The sequence below is a fragment of the Pleurodeles waltl genome, chromosome 7 (genome assembly GCF_031143425.1).
Source record: "Pleurodeles waltl isolate 20211129_DDA chromosome 7, aPleWal1.hap1.20221129, whole genome shotgun sequence".
Taxonomy (NCBI): Eukaryota; Metazoa; Chordata; class Amphibia; order Caudata; family Salamandridae; genus Pleurodeles; species Pleurodeles waltl.
Window position 1 is genome coordinate 426,114,765 of NC_090446.1, and position 18,245 is coordinate 426,133,009.

An 18,245-nucleotide genomic window follows, 5' to 3' on the forward strand; every position below is an offset into this window, starting at 1 on the left:
CATTGTCAATGGCTGCCACTGCAAAGGACACATCATAACCATGATATAGGGAAGATTTGACCAGCTAGAGGTAGGGAAGCCTGTCTGGTCCAGTGGGTAAGTTCCTGCCTTTCACCCAAAAAAGCAGGGTTCAATTCCCAGGCCTGACAGATGACACACTTAGTCTCTCAGCAAGCATATCTGCATTAATCACTTTGTTTTTAATTCAGTTTTCCTTCCAAATCCTGCAACCCCTTCACCCCAAATACAGTCCTATCATTCCTCGATACTCATTCACTCAATCATTCCAACCCTCCATTCTACAGGCTCTACAAAATTCAACAAGAACAAGAGCTAGTTCAGCAAGCAGATTTAAAGCCTCTCTTTGGATTTATGTTGATGCTGCTGTCCTCTAGTAAGGTTATATGGCAACTACAGCATAATCACAGGATTGAGAAAGGGGCAGTCCTATGCAAATAATCTCCTCCCATGATTACTTCTCTGAGCTTCCGTAGTGGTATGATGATAGGACCTTCAACAAATGTTCTTCAGCAGATTTCTAAAGTTGCCAAATTGTCTTAGGCTAAGGATTGTTCCAGTCGAAGGCCTTCCGATAAGGACCCCACCCTCACTTAGCAGGGTCCAGAATTACCTGCAGTAATCCTCTATACAGAACATGGGCGTTCGTGGGCCTACTGTAAAGACTGCATGCTAAAACTGTGATGTCTAAAGTCCCAGTCCTGGTCTCACTGTCAGAGGCACAGCATAACATAGCATGCCAGACCTAGCCCTGCAAATCCTTGCAAACCAACTGCCTCTTCCCCACACTTGCTGCATTATGCATTTTCAAGACATAGTCAATAAGAGGCATGACTTTGTCCTTTTCTATCACTTCAAAATTCAACATGCTACCTTCTGACTGCAGCTAACAAGGGCTCTTTCACCTGCACAAAATTTTACCCTGCATTAAATCTACACCATTCAACCTATTTTATTATCTGCATGACACCTTCCTCACATAATACAGCTCAATTCTGGCCCCCCTTAGGCCATATTTGTGCTCTCCAGAACACCATTTTGAAGAAACAACGAATACATTCATAAATGAAGATAAGGCCTTGCTCCTATTTAAACTACTTGCGCAAAAGGAGGGAGGTGGCAGGTGGTGGTGGGGATGGCAAGCTTTGTAAATGTGCCCAACTAATGCAATCAAAAAATGACTTAAATTGTTCCTGTTTTTTTTTAAAGTAAAAATATTCTTTTTACGTGCAAAAAATCAAATACTGTATTTTCTTCCATCTAAACATACTTTAACGGTGGTGGCTGGATTTGAACCCTGTCCAGGGGTAAGTTACTGCACCAAAGGCACTAGACTTTGCCACTGAGCTACAGGCTCTTGACAGGTTTCAGTTGTGCAAGAGCCCCTATCAGCATCTGACAGGCTCTGGTGTCATTGCCAATGGTTGCCACTGCAAAGGACACATCATAACCATGATATAGGGAAGATTTGACCAGCTAGAGATAGGGAAGACTCTATGGTCCAGTGGGTAAGTTCCTGCCTTTCACTCAGACAAGCAGGGTTCAATTCCCAGACCTAGCAGATGACACACTCAGTCTCTCAGCAAGCATATCTGCATTGATCACTTTTTTTTAATTCAGTTTTCCTTCCAAATCCTGCAACCCCTTCACCACAAATACAGTCCAATCATTCCTCGATACTCATTCACTCAGTCATTCCACTCCTCCATTCTACAGGCTCTACAAAATTCAACAAGAACAAGAGCTAGTTCAGCAAGCAGATTTAAAGCCTCTCTTTGGATTTATGTTGATGCTGCTGTCCTCTAGTAATGTTATATGGCAACTGCAGCATAATCACAGGATTGAGAAAGGGGCAGTCCTATGCAAATAATCTCCTCCCATGATTACTTCTCTGAGCTTCCGTAGTGGTATGATGATAGGACCTTCAACAAATGGTCTTCAGCAGATTTCTAAAGTTGCCAAATTGTCTTAGGCTAAGGATTGTTCCAGTCGAAGGCCTTCCGATAAGGACCCCACCCTCACTTAGCAGGCTCCAGAATTACCTGCAGTAATCCTCTATACAGAACATGGGCGTTCGTGGGCATTTGTGGGCCTACGTGGGCCTACTGTAAAGACTGCATGCTAAAACTGTGATGTCTAAAGTCCCAGTCCTGGTCTCACTGTCAGAGGCACAGCATAACATAGCATGCCAGACCTGGCCATGCAAATCCTTGCAAACCAACTGCCTCTTCCCCACACTTGCTGCATTATGCATTTTCAAGACATAGTCAATATAGAGGCATGACTTTGTCCTTTTCTATCACTTCAAAATTCAACATGCTACCTTCTGACTGCAGCTAATAAGGGCTCTTTCACCTGCACAAAATTTTACCCTGTATTAAATCAACACCATTCAACCTATTTTATTATCTGCATGGCACATTCCTCACATAATACAGCTCAATTCTGGCCCCCCTTAGGCCATTTTTGTGCTCTCCAGAACACCATTTTGAAGAAACAACAAATACATTCATAAATGAAGATAAGGCCTTGCTCCTATTTAAACTACTTGAGCAAAAGGAGGGAGGTGGCAGGTGGTGGTGGGGGTGGCAAGCTTTGTAAATGTGCCCAACTAATGCAATCAAAAAATGACTTAAATTGTTCCTGTTTTTTTTTCAAGTAAAAATATTATTTTTACGTGCAAAAAATCAAACACTGTATTTTATTCCATCTAAACATACTTTAATGGTGGTGGCTGGATTCGAACCCTGTCCAGGAGTAGAGTCTTGCACCAAAGGCACTAGACTTTGCCACTGAGCTACAGGCTCTTGATGGGTCTTGTTGTGCAAGAGCCCCTATCAGCATCTGACAGGCATTGGTGTCATTGCCAATGGTTGCCACTGCATAGGACACATCATAACCATGATATAGGGAAGATTTGACCAGCTAGAGATAGGGAAGACTCTATGGTCCAGTGGGTAAGTTCCTGCCTTTCACTCAGATAAGCAGGGTTCAATTCCCAGGCCTGACAGATGATACACTCAGTCTCTCAGCAAGCATATCTGCATTAATCACTTTTTTTTAATTCAGTTTTCCTTCCAAATCCTGCAACCCCTTCACCACAAATACAGTCCAATCATTCCTCGATACTCATTCACTCAGTCATTCCACTCCTCCATTCTACAGGCTCTACAAAATTCAACAAGAACAAGAGCTAGTTCAGCAAGCAGATTTAAAGCCTCTCTTTGGATTTATGTTGATGCTGCTGTCCTCTAGTAATGTTATATGGCAACTGCAGCATAATCACAGGATTGAGAAAGGGGCACTCCTATGCAAATAATCTCCTCCCATGATTACTTCTCTGAGCTTCCGTAGTGGTGCGATGATAGGACCTTCAACAAATGGTCTTCAGCAGATTTCTAAAGTTGCCAAATTGTCTTAGGCTAAGGATTGTTCCAGTCGAAGGCCTTCCGATAGGGACCCCACCCTCACTTAGCAGGCTCCAGAATTACCTGCAGTAATCCTCTATACAGAACATGGGCGTTCGTTGGCATTTGTGGGCCTACGTGGGCCTACTGTAAAGACTGCATGCTAAAACTGTGATGTCTAAAGTCCCAGTCCTGGTCTCACTGTCAGAGGCACAGCATAACATAGCATGCCAGACCTGGCCATGCAAATCCTTGCAAACCAACTGCCTCTTCCCCACACTTGCTGCATTATGCATTTTCAAGACATAGTCAATAAGAGGCATGACTTTGTCCTTTTCTATCACTTCAAAATTCAACATGCTACCTTCTGACTGCAGCTAATAAGGGCTCTTTCACCTGCACAAAATTTTACCCTGCATTAAATCAACACCATTCAACCTATTTTATTATCTGCATGGCACATTCCTCACATAATACAGCTCAATTCTGGCCCCCCTTAGGCCATTTTTGTGCTCTCCAGAACACCATTTTGAAGAAACAACAAATACATTCATAAATGAAGATAAGGCCTTGCTCCTATTTAAACTACTTGCGCAAAAGGAGGGAGGTGGCAGGTGGTGGTGGGGGTGGCAAGCTTTGTAAATGTGCCCAACTAATGCAATCAAAAAATGACTTAAATTGTTCCTGTTTTTTTTAAAGTAAAAATATTCTTTTTACGTGCAAAAAATCAAATACTGTATTTTATTCCATCTAAACATACTTTGACGGTGGTGGCTGGATTCGAACCCTGTCCAGGGGTAGGTTACTGCACCAAAGGCACTAGACTTTGCCACTGAGGTACAGGCTCTTGATGGGTCTTGTTGTACAAGAGCCCCTATCAGCATCTGACAGGCATTGGTGTCATTGCCAATGGTTGCCACTGCATAGGACACATCATAACCATGATATAGGGAAGATTTGACCAGCTAGAGATAGGGAAGACTCTATGGTCCAGTGGGTAAGTTCCTGCCTTTCACTCAGATAAGCAGGGTTCAATTCCCATGCCTGACAGATGATACACTCAGTCTCTCAGCAAGCATATCTGCATTAATCACTTTTTTTTAATTCAGTTTTCCTTCCAAATCCTGCAACCCCTTCACCACAAATACAGTCCAATCATTCCTCGATACTCATTCACTCAGTCATTCCACTCCTCCATTCTACAGGCTCTACAAAATTCAACAAGAACAAGAGCTAGTTCAGCAAGCAGATTTAAAGCCTCTCTTTGGATTTATGTTGATGCTGCTGTCCTCTAGTAATGTTATATGGCAACTGCAGCATAATCACAGGATTGAGAAAGGGGCACTCCTATGCAAATAATCTCCTCCCATGATTACTTCTCTGAGCTTCCGTAGTGGTGCGATGATAGGACCTTCAACAAATGGTCTTCAGCAGATTTCTAAAGTTGCCAAATTGTCTTAGGCTAAGGATTGTTCCAGTCGAAGGCCTTCCGATAGGGACCCCACCCTCACTTAGCAGGCTCCAGAATTACCTGCAGTAATCCTCTATACAGAACATGGGCGTTCGTTGGCATTTGTGGGCCTACGTGGGCCTACTGTAAAGACTGCATGCTAAAACTGTGATGTCTAAAGTCCCAGTCCTGGTCTCACTGTCAGAGGCACAGCATAACATAGCATGCCAGACCTGGCCATGCAAATCCTTGCAAACCAACTGCCTCTTCCCCACACTTGCTGCATTATGCATTTTCAAGACATAGTCAATAAGAGGCATGACTTTGTCCTTTTCTATCACTTCAAAATTCAACATGCTACCTTCTGACTGCAGCTAATAAGGGCTCTTTCACCTGCACAAAATTTTACCCTGCATTAAATCAACACCATTCAACCTATTTTATTATCTGCATGGCACATTCCTCACATAATACAGCTCAATTCTGGCCCCCCTTAGGCCATTTTTGTGCTCTCCAGAACACCATTTTGAAGAAACAACAAATACATTCATAAATGAAGATAAGGCCTTGCTCCTATTTAAACTACTTGCGCAAAAGGAGGGAGGTGGCAGGTGGTGGTGGGGGTGGCAAGCTTTGTAAATGTGCCCAACTAATGCAATCAAAAAATGACTTAAATTGTTCCTGTTTTTTTTAAAGTAAAAATATTATTTTTACGTGCAAAAAATCAAATACTGTATTTTATTCCATCTAAACATACTTTGACGGTGGTGGCTGGATTTGAACCCTGTCCAGGGGTAGGTTACTGCACCAAAGGCACTAGACTTTGCCACTGAGCTACAGGCTCTTGATGGGTTTCAGTTGTGCAAGAGCCCCTATCAGCATCTGACAGGCTCTGGTGTCATTGCCAATGGTTGCCACTGCAAAGGACACATCATAACCATGATATAGGGAAGATTTGACCAGCTAGAGATAAGGAAGACTGTCTGGTCCAGTGGGTAAGTTCCTGCCTTTCACCCAAACAAGCAGGGTTCAATTCCCAGGCCTCACAGATGACACACTTAGTCTCTCAGCAAGCATATCTGCATTAATCACTTTGTTTTTAATTCAGTTTTCCTTCCAAATCCTGCAACCCCTTCACCCCAAATACAGTCCTATCATTCCTCGATACTCATTCACTCAGTCATTGCACTCCTCCATTCTACAGGCTCTACAAAATTCAACAAGAACAAGAGCTAGTTCAGCAAGCAGATTTAAAGCCTCTCTTTGGATTTATGTTGATGCTGCTGTCCTCTAGTAATGTTATATGGCAACTGCAGCATAATCACAGGATTGAGAAAGGGGCAGTCCTATGCAAATAATCTCCTCCCATGATTACTTCTCTGAGCTTCCGTACTGGTATGATGATAGGACCTTCAACAAATGGTCTTCAGCAGATTTCTAAAGTTGCCAAATTGTCTTAGGCTAAGGATTGTTCCAGTCGAAGGCCTTCCGATAAGGACCCCACCCTCACTTAGCAGGCTCCAGAATTACCTGCAGTAATCCTCTATACAGAACATGGGCGTTCGTGGGCCTACATGGGACTACTGTAAAGACTGCATGCTAAAACTGTGATGTCTAAAGTCCCAATCTAGGTCTCACTGTCAGAGGCACAGCATAACATAGCATGCCAGACCTGGCCATGCAAATCCTTGCAAACCAACTGCCTCTTCCCCACACTTGCTGCATTATGCATTTTCAAGACATAGTCAATAAGAGGCATGACTTTGTCCTTTTCTATCACTTCAAAATTCAACATGCTACCTTCTGACTGCAGCTAATAAGGGCTCTTTCACCTGCGCTAAATTTTACCCTGCATTAAATCAACACCATTCAACCTATTTTATTATCTGCATGGCACCTTCCTCACATAATACAGCTCAATTCTGGCCCCCCTTAGGCCATATTTGTGCTCTCCAGATCACCATTTTGAAGAAACAACAAATACATTCATAAATGAAGATAAGTCCTTGCTCCTATTTAAACTACTTGAGCAAAAGGAGGGAGGTGGCAGGTGGTGGTGGGGGTGGCAAGATTTGTAAATGTGCCCAACTAATGCAATGAAAAAATGACTTAAATTGTTCCTGTATTTTTTTTAAGTAAAAATATTATTTTTATGTGCAAAAAATCAAACACTGTATTTTATTCCATCTAAACATACTTTAACAGTGGTGGCTGGATTCGAACCCTGTCCAGGAGTAGGGTCTTGCACCAAAGGCACTAGACTTTGCCACTGAGCTACAGGCTCTTGATGGGTTTCAGTTGTGCAAGAGCCCCTATCAGCATCTGACAGGCATTGGTGTCATTGTCAATGGCTGCCACTGCAAAGGACACATCATAACCATGATATAGGGAAGATTTGACCAGCTAGAGGTAGGGAAGCCTGTCTGGTCCAGTGGGTAAGTTCCTGCCTTTCACCCAAAAAAGCAGGGTTCAATTCCCAGGCCTGACAGATGACACACTTAGTCTCTCAGCAAGCATATCTGCATTAATCACTTTGTTTTTAATTCAGTTTTCCTTCCAAATCCTGCAACCCCTTCACCCCAAATACAGTCCTATCATTCCTCGATACTCATTCACTCAATCATTCCAACCCTCCATTCTACAGGCTCTACAAAATTCAACAAGAACAAGAGCTAGTTCAGCAAGCAGATTTAAAGCCTCTCTTTGGATTTATGTTGATGCTGCTGTCCTCTAGTAAGGTTATATGGCAACTACAGCATAATCACAGGATTGAGAAAGGGGCAGTCCTATGCAAATAATCTCCTCCCATGATTACTTCTCTGAGCTTCCGTAGTGGTATGATGATAGGACCTTCAACAAATGTTCTTCAGCAGATTTCTAAAGTTGCCAAATTGTCTTAGGCTAAGGATTGTTCCAGTCGAAGGCCTTCCGATAAGGACCCCACCCTCACTTAGCAGGGTCCAGAATTACCTGCAGTAATCCTCTATACAGAACATGGGCGTTCGTGGGCCTACTGTAAAGACTGCATGCTAAAACTGTGATGTCTAAAGTCCCAGTCCTGGTCTCACTGTCAGAGGCACAGCATAACATAGCATGCCAGACCTAGCCCTGCAAATCCTTGCAAACCAACTGCCTCTTCCCCACACTTGCTGCATTATGCATTTTCAAGACATAGTCAATAAGAGGCATGACTTTGTCCTTTTCTATCACTTCAAAATTCAACATGCTACCTTCTGACTGCAGCTAACAAGGGCTCTTTCACCTGCACAAAATTTTACCCTGCATTAAATCTACACCATTCAACCTATTTTATTATCTGCATGGCACCTTCCTCACATAATACAGCTCAATTCTGGCCCCCCTTAGGCCATATTTGTGCTCTCCAGAACACCATTTTGAAGAAACAACGAATACATTCATAAATGAAGATAAGGCCTTGCTCCTATTTAAACTACTTGCGCAAAAGGAGGGAGGTGGCAGGTGGTGGTGGGGATGGCAAGCTTTGTAAATGTGCCCAACTAATGCAATCAAAAAATGACTTAAATTGTTCCTGTTTTTTTTTAAAGTAAAAATATTCTTTTTACGTGCAAAAAATCAAATACTGTATTTTCTTCCATCTAAACATACTTTAACGGTGGTGGCTGGATTTGAACCCTGTCCAGGGGTAAGTTACTGCACCAAAGGCACTAGACTTTGCCACTGAGCTACAGGCTCTTGACAGGTTTCAGTTGTGCAAGAGCCCCTATCAGCATCTGACAGGCTCTGGTGTCATTGCCAATGGTTGCCACTGCAAAGGACACATCATAACCATGATATAGGGAAGATTTGACCAGCTAGAGATAGGGAAGACTCTATGGTCCAGTGGGTAAGTTCCTGCCTTTCACTCAGACAAGCAGGGTTCAATTCCCAGACCTAGCAGATGACACACTCAGTCTCTCAGCAAGCATATCTGCATTGATCACTTTTTTTTAATTCAGTTTTCCTTCCAAATCCTGCAACCCCTTCACCACAAATACAGTCCAATCATTCCTCGATACTCATTCACTCAGTCATTCCACTCCTCCATTCTACAGGCTCTACAAAATTCAACAAGAACAAGAGCTAGTTCAGCAAGCAGATTTAAAGCCTCTCTTTGGATTTATGTTGATGCTGCTGTCCTCTAGGAATGTTATATGGCAACTGCAGCATAATCACAGGATTGAGAAAGGGGCAGTCCTATGCAAATAATCTCCTCCCATGATTACTTCTCTGAGCTTCCGTAGTGGTATGATGATAGGACCTTCAACAAATGGTCTTCAGCAGATTTCTAAAGTTGCCAAATTGTCTTAGGCTAAGGATTGTTCCAGTCGAAGGCCTTCCGATAAGGACCCCACCCTCACTTAGCAGGCTCCAGAATTACCTGCAGTAATCCTCTATACAGAACATGGGCGTTCGTGGGCATTTGTGGGCCTACGTGGGCCTACTGTAAAGACTGCATGCTAAAACTGTGATGTCTAAAGTCCCAGTTCTGGTCTCACTGTCAGAGGCACAGCATAACATAGCATGCCAGACCTGGCCATGCAAATCCTTGCAAACCAACTGCCTCTTCCCCACACTTGCTGCATTATGCATTTTCAAGACATAGTCAATAAGAGGCATGACTTTGTCCTTTTCTATCACTTCAAAATTCAACATGCTACCTTCTGACTGCAGCTAATAAGGGCTCTTTCACCTGCACAAAATTTTACCCTGCATTAAATCAACACCATTCAACCTATTTTATTATCTGCATGGCACCTTCCTCACATAATACAGCTCAATTCTGGCCCCCCTTAGGCCATATTTGTGCTCTCCAGAACACCATTTTGAAGAAACAACAAATACATTCATAAATGAAGATAAGGCCTTGCTCCTATTTAAACTACTTGAGCAAAAGGAGGGAGGTGGCAGGTGGTGGTGGGGGTGGCAAGCTTTGTAAATGTGCCCAACTAATGCAATCAAAAAATGACTTAAATTGTTCCTGTTTTTTTTAAAAGTAAAAATATTCTTTTTACGTGCAAAAAATCAAATACTGTATTTTATTCCATCTAAATATACTTTAACGGTAGTGGCTGGATTCGAACCCTGTCCAGGGATAGGTTCCTGCACCAAAGGTACCAGACTTTGCCACTGAGCTACAGGCTCTTGATGGGTTTTGGTTGTGCAAGAGCCCCTATCAGCATCTGACAGGCTCTGGTGTCATTGCCAATGCTTGCCACTGCAAAGGACCCATCATAACCATGATATAGGGAAGATTTGACCAGCTAGAGATAGGGAAGACTCTATGGTCCAGTGGGTAAGTTCCTGCCTTTCACTCAGATAAGCAGGGTTCAATTCCCAGGCCTGACAGATGACACACTCAGTCTCTCAGCAAGCATATCTGCATTAATCACTTTTTTTTTATTCAGTTTTCCTTCCAAATCCTGCAACCCCTTCACCACAAATACAGTCCAATCATTCCTCGATACTCATTCACTCAGTCATTCCACTCCTCCATTCTACAGGCTCTACAAAATTCAACAAGAACAAGAGCTAGTTCAGCAAGCAGATTTAAAGCCTCTCTTTGGATTTATGTTGATGCTGCTGTCCTCTAGTAATGTTATATGGCAACTGCAGCATAATCACAGGATTGAGAAAGGGGCACTCCTATGCAAATAATCTCCTCCCATGATTACTTCTCTGAGCTTCCGTAGTGGTGCGATGATAGGACCTTCAACAAATGGTCTTCAGCAGATTTCTAAAGTTGCCAAATTGTCTTAGGCTAAGGATTGTTCCAGTCGAAGGCCTTCCGATAGGGACCCCACCCTCACTTAGCAGGCTCCAGAATTACCTGCAGTAATCCTCTATACAGAACATGGGCGTTCGTTGGCATTTGTGGGCCTACGTGGGCCTACTGTAAAGACTGCATGCTAAAACTGTGATGTCTAAAGTCCCAGTCCTGGTCTCACTGTCAGAGGCACAGCATAACATAGCATGCCAGACCTGGCCATGCAAATCCTTGCAAACCAACTGCCTCTTCCCCACACTTGCTGCATTATGCATTTTCAAGACATAGTCAATAAGAGGCATGACTTTGTCCTTTTCTATCACTTCAAAATTCAACATGCTACCTTCTGACTGCAGCTAATAAGGGCTCTTTCACCTGCACAAAATTTTACCCTGCATTAAATCAACACCATTCAACCTATTTTATTATCTGCATGGCACATTCCTCACATAATACAGCTCAATTCTGGCCCCCCTTAGGCCATTTCTGTGCTCTCCAGAACACCATTTTGAAGAAACAACAAATACATTCATAAATGAAGATAAGGCCTTGCTCCTATTTAAACTACTTGAGCAAAAGGAGGGAGGTGGCAGGTGGTGGTGGGGGTGGCAAGCTTTGTAAATGTGCCCAACTAATGCAATCAAAAAATGACTTAAATTGTTCCTGTTTTTTTTTTAAGTAAAAATATTCTTTTTACGTGCAAAAAATCACATACTGTATTTTATTCCATCTAAACATACTTTAACGGTGGTGGCTGGATTTGAACCCTGTCCAGGGGTAGGTTCCTGCACCAAAGGCACCAGACTTTGCCACTGAGCTACAGGCTCTTGATGGGTTTTGGTTGTGCAAGAGCCCCTATCAGCATCTGACAGGCTCTGGTGTCATTGCCAATGCTTGCCACTGCAAAGGACACATCATAACCATGATATAGGGAAGATTTGACCAGCTAGAGATAGGGAAGCCTGTCTGGTCCAGTGGGTAAGTTCCTGCCTTTCACCCAGACAAGCAGGGTTCAATTCCCAGGCCTGACAGATGACACTCTCAGCAAGCAGCATATCTGCATTAATCACTTTGTTTTAATTCAGTTTTCCTTCCAAATCCTGCAACCCCTTTACCACAAATACAGTCCAATCATTCCTCAATACTCAATCACTCAGTCATTCCACTCCTCCATTCTACAGGCTCTACAAACTTCAACAAGAACAAGAGCTAGTTCAGCAAGCAGATTTAAAGCCTCTCTTTGGATTTATGCTGATGCTGCTGCCCTATAGTAATGTTATATGGCAACTGCAGCTTAATCACAGGATTGAGAAAGGGGCAGTCCTATGCAAATAATCTCCTCCCATGATTACTTCTCTGAGCTTCCGTAGGGGTGCGATGATAGGACCTTCAACAAATGGTCTTCAGCAGATTTCTAAAGTTGCCAAATTGTCTTAGGCTAAGGATTGTTCCACTCAAAGGCCTTCCGATAAGGATCCCACCCTCACTTAGCAGGGTCCAGAATTACCTGCAGTAATCCTCTATACAGAACATGGGCGTTCGTGGGCCTACATGGGACTACTGTAAAGACTGCATGCTAAAACTGTGATGTCTAAAGTCCCAGTCTAGGTCTCACTGTCAGAGGCACAGCATAACATAGCATGCCAGACCTGGCCATGCAAATCCTTGCAAACCAACTGCCTCTTCCACACACTTGCTGCATTATGCATTTTCAAGACATACTCAATAAGAGGCATGACTTTGTCCTTTTCTATCACTTCAAAATTCAACATGCTACCTTCTGACTGCAGCTAATAAGGGCTCTTTCACATGCGCTAAATTTTACCCTGCATTAAATCAACACCATTCAACCTATTTTATTATCTGCATGGCACCTTCCTCACATAATACAGCTCAATTCTGGCCCCCCTTAGGCCATATTTGTGCTCTCCAGAACACCATTTTGAAGAAACAACAAATACATTCATAAATGAAGATAAGTCCTTGCTCCTATTTAAACTACTTGAGCAAAAGGAGGGAGGTGGCAGGTGGTGGTGGGGGTGGCAAGCTTTGTAAATGTGCCCAACTAATGCAATCAAAAAATGACTTAAATTGTTCCTGTTTTTATTTAAAGTAAAAATATTCTTTTTACGTGCAAAAAATCAAATACTGTATTTTATTCCATCTAAATATACTTTAACGGTAGTGGCTGGATTCGAACCCTGTCCAGGGATAGGTTCCTGCACCAAAGGCACCAGACTTTGCCACTGAGCTACAGGCTCTTGATGGGTGTCAGTTGTGCAAGAGCCCCTATCAGCATCTGACAGGCTCTGGTGTCATTGCCAATGGTTGCCACTGCAAAGGACACATCATAACCATGATATAGGGAAGATTTGACGAGCTAGAGATAGGGAAGACTGTCTGGTCCAGTGGGTAAGTTCCTGCCTTTCACCCAAACAAGCAGGGCTCAATTCCCAGGCCTGAGAGATGACACACTCAGTCTCTCAGCAAGCATATCTGCATTAATCACTTTTTTTTTAATTCAGTTTTCCTTCCAAATCCTGCAACCCCTTCACCCCAAATACAGTCCAATCATTCCTCGATACTCATTCACTCAGTCATTCCACTCCTCCATTCTACAGGCTCTACAAAATTCAACAAGAAGAAGAGCTAGTTCAGCAAGCAGATTTAAAGCCTCTCTTTGGATTTATGTTGATGCTGCTGCCCTCTAGTAATGTTATATGGCAACTGCAGCATAATCACAGGATTGAGAAAGGGGCACTCCTATGCAAATCATCTCCTCCCATGATTACTTCTCTGAGCTTCCGTAGTGGTGCGATGATAGGACCTTCAACAAATGGTCTTCAGCAGATTTCTAAAGTTGCCAAATTGTCTTAGGCTAAGGATTGTTCCAGTCGAAGGCCTTCCGATAAGGACCCCACCCTCACTTAGCAGGGTCCAGAATTACCTGCAGTAATCCTCTATACAGCACATGGGCGTTCGTGGGCCTACGTGGGCCTACTTGGGCCTACTGTAAAGACTGCATGCTAAAACTGTGATGTCTAAAGTCCCAGTCCTGGTCTCACTGTCAGAGGCACAGCATAACATAGCATGCCAGACCTGGCCATGCAAATCCTTGCAAACCAACTGCCTCTTCCCCACACTTGCTGCATTATGCATTTTCAAGACATAGTCAATAAGAGGCATGACTTTGTCCTTTTCTATCACTTCAAAATTCAACATGCTACCTTCTGACTGCAGCTAATAAGGGCTCTTTCACCTGCACAAAATTTTACCCTGCATTAAATCAACACCATTCAACCTATTTTATTATCTGCATGGCACCTTCCTCACATAATACAGCTCAATTCTGGCCCCCCTTAGGCCATATTTGTGCTCTCCAGAACACCATTTTGAAGAAACAACGAATACATTCATAAATGAAGATAAGGCCTTGCTCCTATTTAAACTACTTGCGCAAAAGGAGGGAGGTGGCAGGTGGTGGTGGGGGTGGCAAGCTTTGTAAATGTGCCCAACTAATGCAATCAAAAAATGACTTAAATTGTTCCTATTTTTTTTTAAAGTAAAAATATTCTTTTTACTTGCAAAAAATCAAATACTGTATTTTATTCCATCTAAACATACTTTAACATTGGTGGCTGGATTTGAACCCTGTCCAGGGGTAGGTTACTGCACCAAAGGCACTAGACTTTGCCACTGAGCTACTGCCTCTTGAGGGGTTTCAGTTGTGCAAGAGCCCCTATCAGCATCTGACAGGCTCTGGTGTCATTGCCAATGGTTGCCATTGCAAAGGACACATCATAACCATGATATAGGAAAGATTTGACCAGCTAGAGATAGGGAAGACTCTATGGTCCAGTGGGTAAGTTTCTGCCTTTCACTCAGACAAGCAGGGTACAATTCCCAGGCCTGACAGATGACACACTCAGTCTCTCAGCAAGCATATCTGCATTAATCACTTTTTTTTAATTCAGTTTTCCTTCCAAATCCTGCAACCCCTTTACCACAAATACAGTGCAATCATTCCTCAATACTCATTCACTCAGTCATTCCACTCCTCCATTCTACAGGCTCTACAAACTTCAACAAGAACAAGAGCTAGTTCAGCAAGCAGATTTAAAGCCTCTCTTTGGATTTATGTTGATGCTGCTGCCCTATAGTAATGTTATATGGCAACTGCAGCATAATCACAGGATTGAGAAAGGGGCAGTCCTATGCAAATAATCTCCTCCCATGATTACTTCTCTGAGCTTCCGTAGGGGTGCGATGATAGGACCTTCAACAAATGGTCTTCAGCAGATTTCTAAAGTTGCCAAATTGTCTTAGGCTAAGGATTGTTCCACTCAAAGGCCTTCCGATAAGGATCCCACCCTCACTTAGCAGGGTCCAGAATTACCTGCAGTAATCCTCTATACAGAACATGGGCGTTCGTGGGCCTACATGGGACTACTGTAAAGACTGCATGCTAAAACTGTGATGTCTAAAGTCCCAGTCTAGGTCTCACTGTCAGAGGCACAGCATAACATAGCATGCCAGACCTGGCCATGCAAATCCTTGCAAACCAACTGCCTCTTCCCCACACTTGCTGCATTATGCATTTTCAAGACATAGTCAATAAGAGGCATGACTTTGTCCTTTTCTATCACTTCAAAATTCAACATGCTACCTTCTGACTGCAGCTAATAAGGGCTCTTTCACCTGCGCTAAATTTTACCCTGCATTAAATCAACACCATTCAACCTATTTTATTATCTGCATGGCACCTTCCTCACATAATACAGCTCAATTCTGGCCCCCCTTAGGCCATATTTGTGCTCTCCAGAACACCATTTTGAAGAAACAACAAATACATTCATAAATGAAGATAAGTCCTTGCTCCTATTTAAACTACTTGAGCAAAAGGAGGGAGGTGACAGGTGGTGGTGGGGGTGGCAAGATTTGTAAATGTGCCCAACTAATGCAATCAAAAAATGACTTAAATTGTTCCTGTATCTTTTTAAGTAAAAATATTATTTTTACGTGCAAAAAATCAAACACTGTATTTTATTCCATCTAAACATACTTTAACAGTGGTGGCTGGATTCGAACCCTGTCCAGGAGTAAGGTCTTGCACCAAAGGCACTAGACTTTGCCACTGAGCTACAGGCTCTTGATGGGTTTCGGTTGTGCAAGAGCCCCTATCAGCATCTGACAGGCATTGGTGTCATTGTCAATGGCTGCCACTGCAAAGGACACATCATAACCATGATATAGGGAAGATTTGACCAGCTAGAGGTAGGGAAGCCTGTCTGGTCCAGTGGGTAAGTTCCTGCCTTTCACCCAAAAAAGCAGGGTTCAATTCCCAGGCCTGACAGATGACACACTTAGTCTCTCAGCAAGCATATCTGCATTAATCACTTTGTTTTTAATTCAGTTTTCCTTCCAAATCCTGCAACCCCTTCACCCCAAATACAGTCCTATCATTCCTCGATACTCATTCACTCAATCATTCCAACCCTCCATTCTACAGGCTCTACAAAATTCAACAAGAACAAGAGCTAGTTCAGCAAGCAGATTTAAAGCCTCTCTTTGGATTTATGTTGATGCTGCTGTCCTCTAGTAATGTTATATGGCAACTGCAGCATAATCACAGGATTGAGAAAGGGGCAGTCCTATGCAAATAATCTCCTCCCATGATTACTTCTCTGAGCTTCCGTACTGGTATGATGATAGGACCTTCAACAAATGGTCTTCAGCAGATTTCTAAAGTTGCCAAATTGTCTTAGGCTAAGGATTGTTCCAGTCGAAGGCCTTCCGATAAGGACCCCACCCTCACTTAGCAGGCTCCAGAATTACCTGCAGTAATCCTCTATACAGAACATGGGCGTTCGTGGGCATTTGTGGGCCTACGTGGGCCTACTGTAAAGACTGCATGCTAAAACTGTGATGTCTAAAGTCCCAGTCCTGGTCTTACTGTCAGAGGCACAGCATAACATAGCATGCCAGACCTGGCCATGCAAATCCTTGCAAACCAACTGCCTCTTCCCCACACTTGCTGCATTATGCATTTTCAAGACATAGTCAATAAGAGGCATGACTTTGTCCTTTTCTATCACTTCAAAATTCAACATGCTACCTTCTGACTGCAGCTAATAAGGGCTCTTTCACCTGCACAAAATTTTACCCTGTATTAAATCAACACCATTCAACCTATTTTATTATCTGCATGGCACATTCCTCACATAATACAGCTCAATTCTGGCCCCCCTTAGGCCATTTTTGTGCTCTCCAGAACACCATTTTGAAGAAACAACAAATACATTCATAAATGAAGATAAGGCCTTGCTCCTATTTAAACTACTTGAGCAAAAGGAGGGAGGTGGCAGGTGGTGGTGGGGGTGGCAAGCTTTGTAAATGTGCCCAACTAATGCAATCAAAAAATGACTTAAATTGTTCCTGTTTTTTTTTCAAGTAAAAATATTATTTTTACGTGCAAAAAATGAAACACTGTATTTTATTCCATCTAAACATACTTTAATGGTGGTGGCTGGATTCGAACCCTGTCCAGGGGTAGAGTCTTGCACCAAAGGCACTAGACTTTGCCACTGAGCTACAGGCTCTTGATGGGTTTCTGTTGTGCAAGAGCCCCTATCAGCATCTGACAGGCATTGGTGTCATTGCCAATGGTTGCCACTGCATAGGACACATCATAACCATGATATAGGGAAGATTTGACCAGCTAGAGATAGGGAAGCCTGTCTGGTCCAGTGGGTAACTTCTTGCCTTTCACCCAGACAAGCAGGGTTCAATTCCCAGGCCTGACAGATGACATACTTAGTCTCTCAGCAAGCATATCTGCATTAATCACTTTGTTTTTAATTCAGTTTTCCTTCCAAATCCTGCAACCCCTTCACCCCAAATACAGTCCTATCATTCCTCGATACTCATTCACTCAATCATTCCACTCCTCCATTCTACAGGCTCTACAAAATTCAACAAGAACAAGAGCTAGTTCAGCAAGCAGATTTAAAGCCTCTCTTTGGATTTATGTTGATGCTGCTGTCCTCTAGTAATGTTATATGGCAACTGCAGCATAATCACAGGATTGAGAAAGGGGCACTCCTATGCAAATCATCTCCTCCCATGATTACTTCTCTGAGCTTCCGTAGTGGTGCGATGATAGGACCTTCAACAAATGGTCTTCAGCAGATTTCTAAAGTTGCCAAATTGTCTTAGGCTAAGGATTGTTCCAGTCGAAGGCCTTCCGATAAGGACCCCACCCTCACTTAGCAGGCTCCAGAATTACCTGCAGTAATCCTCTATACAGAACATGGGCGTTCGTGGGCGTTTTTGGGCCTACGTGGGCCTACTGTAAAGACTGCATGCTAAAACTGTGATGTCTAAAGTCCCAGTCCTGGTCTCACTGTCAGAGGCACAGCATAACATAGCATGCCAGACCTGGCCATGCAAATCCTTGCAAACCAACTGCCTCTTCCCCACACTTGCTGCATTATGCATTTTCAAGACATAGTCAATAAGAGGCATGACTTTGTCCTTTTCTATCACTTCAAAATTCAACATGCTACCTTCTGACTGCAGCTAATAA